At 45.8% G+C, this 4,803-nt stretch overlaps 1 pseudogene; it reads right to left on the reverse strand.

Moving 5' to 3' along the window:
* Positions 1 to 3,020: 3,020 nt before the first annotated feature.
* LOC149750330 (small ribosomal subunit protein uS10 pseudogene) lies at positions 3,021 to 4,344 on the reverse strand (annotated as a pseudogene).
* Positions 4,345 to 4,803: the final 459 nt, after the last annotated feature.

A 4,803-nucleotide genomic window follows, 5' to 3' on the forward strand; every position in this document is an offset into this window, starting at 1 on the left:
GGGCATGATCTCTCCTATCCTTGGGCAGCACCCGGTGCTGGAGGAAAATCAACCCAAAGCAAGTCCTCAGAGAGCAAGCAGCCTCTTCATGAGAGGGGCCACGGGGGGCAGGCAGGAAAGTCGTCAGGGTAACCAGCCTTAATAAAGGTAGAAGATGAAATGGGAGAGGGCTGGGCTGGAGCAGGGGGAGTCGCAGGGAAGGAAATGGTTGCTGGAGAAACAGATGCAATTGAACAAGACTTGTGGAGATGGATTTCCCTGCCTTGGTCCAAACTCAAATCCCTGTGCTCAGATTAATTAGCAAGGAAATATTTTCCTGTCTGCAGAAACAGGCTGCTGGATTGCCAGTGGGACATGAGGGTGGGCAGTCTATCAACTAACTACTAATTAGGTTACTTCCCACTGCTGTTGACATGTTCCTGGGCCAAAATAAAGGAGGGAGGAGGAGGGTATAGGAACAGAGACAGAGAGGGAGGTGCAGGCCAGGATCTTCTCTGCTCATTGTGCAAAACTGTTGGCTGGAATTAGGAAGGAGACCTGGGTCCAAAGCCCAAAGGGGAGATGACAGAAGACAGCCATGTTCTGAGTAGCGGACAGCCCTTGGCGGAGAGCTACACTTGCGCTTGTATTGCCTGGCGTTCTACAAAAGCTCTGAAAACGTGCACAGTAGGGAAGCCCTGGGTGGGAATTTGAATGATGATAATAATGACAATGGGTGCTTTTTGAAGTATCGGTAGCACTTCATTCGTTCATTTATTCAACAAGTATGAGGTAGGGGCGTGGGGGGGTACAGAGAATGGGAGATTAACATTCATTTGCCTCATTGTTTCTCATAACTAGGGAGAAGGTATTTTAGCCCCTTTTTATACATAAGGAAATTGGGGCTCAGAGAGGTTAAATAACTTGCCCATAGTCACACAGCAAGTAAGAAGTAGTGAAACTGAATTTTGCCCCCAAGGTGGTCCTGATTCCAGCCCTGCCTACCCTTAATCACTGCTCAGTGGATAATGCACAGTCAACAAATATATTGTCTTCTTCTGTCTGCCTGAGTTCCCCAATTCTGCCCTAAAGTTCTCAAGGCATATTCTTCAGTATGTCACATGCAGGAACTTTAAATATCCTGCAGGAGGGGCACCACCATGTTTCCCAAGGTCTGAGGCCATCATTTAGTTCCCGATTTTAGAGAGCCAAATAGGAAGGTTGGCCAACCCATTTCACTGGCAGCACCATCAAGTCATCTACATTGTGTGCGTGTGGAGTTTGCCTATTTGCTTACAATCTCTCACTGCAGATGGGACAGTAAGCTGTGGCGCAGAGTAGCTCATGGCCGTGCCCTCTCCTGGGCCGGTCCGTCCTCCACCCTCCACCCTTTCCTTGTGAGCAGAGTTGGACCACAGGATATCCCTCTGCTCTCTGGGTGAACCTCCTGCCTGGTGAGTCCTGTTCTGCCCTGTTGTTTCTTTCTTTCTTTCTTGGAATCTCCTCCTGCTATTAAAGTAGCTCTTTGTAGCCTGTGCGCTAGATAGCAAGTTTCTTGAGGCCAAAGACTATGTCATGTTCACCTTTGCGTTCCCTGAACTTAATATTGTACCAGGGACCTTGTGATGAGTGTTCCATGAATGTTTGCTGAGTGAGGGAGTAAATGCCTGAAGGACTCTGTTTGGCTCACATCTGGCCTGCCTCTAAATGTTTCCCTAATTCTTACTATTGCACCAGACGCCAGTACTGGGGTGTCTAAGTATTCTCTGCTAACTAAGTATGGCACAAAGATGACAGTGCCCCCAAGATGCCATTTTACCCTGTGTGCATGCAAGTTCCCTCTTAACATTGAAAGAGTGGGGACTTTGTACAGAGGAGTTGCTACTGCTGTGGACGGTGACTGGAGTTCAGGTACTGCTGTTCTCCCTCTTAGGCCTTTGAAAGGCAGATCCAGACCTGAGGGCTTGGGCATGGGGAGGCTGACGGATGGGGTAGGGAGATACATCAGAGTGGCCGGGAATGAAATAGTGTCCAGGAAACCTGCTTCCTCGGAGCGAGCCTTGTGCGAGCAGAAGGAATCTATCCACAGAGGGGTGAGGTAGCAGAGCAAGTGGGTTACCTAAAAATAGCAGCGCTGGTTTCCCACGCTTAGAGATGGGTCCTCTGTGATTCATCTTGGCTGGTTTGTGCAAGTTTGCTTATTTATTGAGAGATAGAGAAAAGGACCAAATCATTCACCTGCAGGTGGAAATCTGCAAGCCCTTCTGCAGTGAGCAACTAGACAGGGCAGCTACGCAAGAGGCTCCTGAAACCCAGAGGCCTGGGGCTTGCTGTGGGGAGGCAGCCAGGCCGAGGAGCCCCCCTTCAGCTGCTTCCTGCCTTTATGGCACAGTTGATGGTGGGCAGAACCTCACTCCAGTCACGGGAGACTTCTGTGGAAGAGGCATGTATATACACACAAGTGCCCATAGATCTGTACGAATGTGTATCTCTTTGAGGGAGTTAATGAGCTACTGTGCGTAAATCACCTAGCCCAGCACCAGGCACCCATAGTAGGTGCTTAATAAATGTTAACTAAGGAGTCAATTAGGTGGGAGCGAAATCAGGACAGGAGGAGGTAGGGATCGAGAGATATAATATAAAACAGCCATAGTGTTTTTGAAGACAAGGGATGGATTTTTGGAGTCAGGAAGCCATAGGTTCAGATCCTAACTCTGCTGTTTGCTAACACTGTAACCTCAGGCAAGTTACGTCACCTCTCAGAATCAGTCCTCATCTATAAATTTTTAAAAACGGGGATAATAATACCTATCTCATAAGATGGTTGGGATTATTAAGTGAAATTATATAGAGTACCTGTACAAGGCTGAGTTCAGTAAATTAGAGCTATTTTTCTTTTTATTATCATTTGTTATGAATAGCATCAACAATGAGGACCCTCAGATTATTAACAGTTAGAATATTACTTTAAAAAAGAACTCATATTAAAGATGCCAATACTCCCCAAATCGATCTATAGATTTAATGAAATCCCAGTCAAAATACCAGTAGGCTTTTTTTTTTTCAACAACTGATTATCAATTTATGAAAAACGTTGATTTAAGCATCCGCAGTGGTGACTTCAGCCTCGACTCGTGGCTCAGTCCTGATGGACGTGACCTGCTTGACAAGCTCAGAGGGACCGCGCAGGTCGATGAGTCGCTTGTGGATCCTCATCTGGAAACGATCGCAAGTCTTAGAACCTTCACCACAAGGAGTTTTCCTTGTAGTCTGAGAATATTCTCGGAGTCTTGGTAGGCATCGGAACCGGTCCTTTCATTCTGAGATTCTTTTCCTTCGCACTTCTGATCAGGTCAGCACATACCTTCTCCAAAGACTGCACGCTGCGGCTGGTGAGGGTGATTCTCATGCCGTGAATCGCCACCTCGGCCTCCACGGGAGTCTTTCCGGTATCTTTAAAAGCCATGGCTGCGGCGTGGCTTCCTGACCGACTTGTTCCTCGGCCAGAGCGAACAGCGGTGAGTCACGAGCGGGAGCCGGTGGCCCGAGGCTCCGCTGCAGGGACCGCGTCTTCCTCCAAGAGCCAGCAGGCTTTTTAAAAATAGAAATTGACACACATATTCTAAAATTTATATGGAAATGCAAAGGCCTCATAATAAACCAAAATATGTTTTAAAAGAAAAAAGTTGGAAGAGCTATACTACCAGGTTTTAAGACTTAAAAGCTACAGCAGTAAATATTGGCATAGGATAGGCGTATTGATGAATGAAACCGAATGGAGAGTTCAAATGTAGACCCATTTAGTTGCTTTTCTACATAGGTGCCAAGGTTTTCAATGTGGAAAGGATAATATTTTCAACAGATGGTGCTGAAGTGGCTGGATATCCATTTGGAAAAAACAAAACAAAACAAAAACCTCAGTTCTTCTTACCTCACACCACATACAGAAATTTATTCAAAATGGGCTATAGATTTGTGATGGCTAATTTTACGTGTCAACTTGGCTGAGCCATGGGATGCCCAGTTGGTCAACCAGTATTCTCCATGTTTCTATGAGGATATTTTTGGATGCGATTAACATCTAAATCAACAGATTGAGTGAAGTAGATTACCCTCCCTAATGTTGGTGGACCTCATCCAATCAGTTGAAGGCCTGAATAGAACAAAAAAGCTGACTCTCTCTTGAGTAAGAAAGGATTCCTCCTGCTTTCCTGCCTTTGAGCTGGGACAATGACTTTTTCCTGCCTTCAGACTTGAAATGAAACATCAGCTCTTCCTGGGTCTCTAGCTTGCCAACTCTGCAGATCTTAGGACTTGTCAGCTTCCATAATCCCATGAGCCAATTCCTTATAATAAATCTCTTTCCATAAATATATAGATATATCTCCTACAGGTTCAGTTTCTCTGGAGAACCCTAATACAGACAAAAACTTGTGTTCATTGAAAGACACAGTGGTAGATTGAATATTGGCCTCCCCAAAATGTCCATGTCCTAACCTTGGAACCTGTGAATATGTTACCTTACATGGTAATAGAGACTTTACAGATGTGATTAAATTACGAATCTTGAGATAGGGATATGTTCCTGAGCTATCCAGTGGGCCTAGTATAATCACAAAGACCCTTTTAAGAGGGAGGCAGGAGGGTCAGAGACAGAGAGGAGATGTGATGATGAAAGTAGAGGTTGCAATGATGCAGGGCCACCAGCCAAATAGTGTATGCAGCCTCTAGAAACTAGGAAAGACAAGTAAATCAACGCTCATCTCAAACCTCCAAGAAGAATGCTGCCCTGCCAACACCTTGATTTTAGCCATCAAAGGAGGT

This window comes from Delphinapterus leucas, chromosome 2, assembly GCF_059928025.1.
Source record: "Delphinapterus leucas isolate spDelLeu-1000000601 "Yukka" chromosome 2, BTC_Dleu_Yukka2, whole genome shotgun sequence".
NCBI classification, from domain to species: Eukaryota; Metazoa; Chordata; class Mammalia; order Artiodactyla; family Monodontidae; genus Delphinapterus; species Delphinapterus leucas.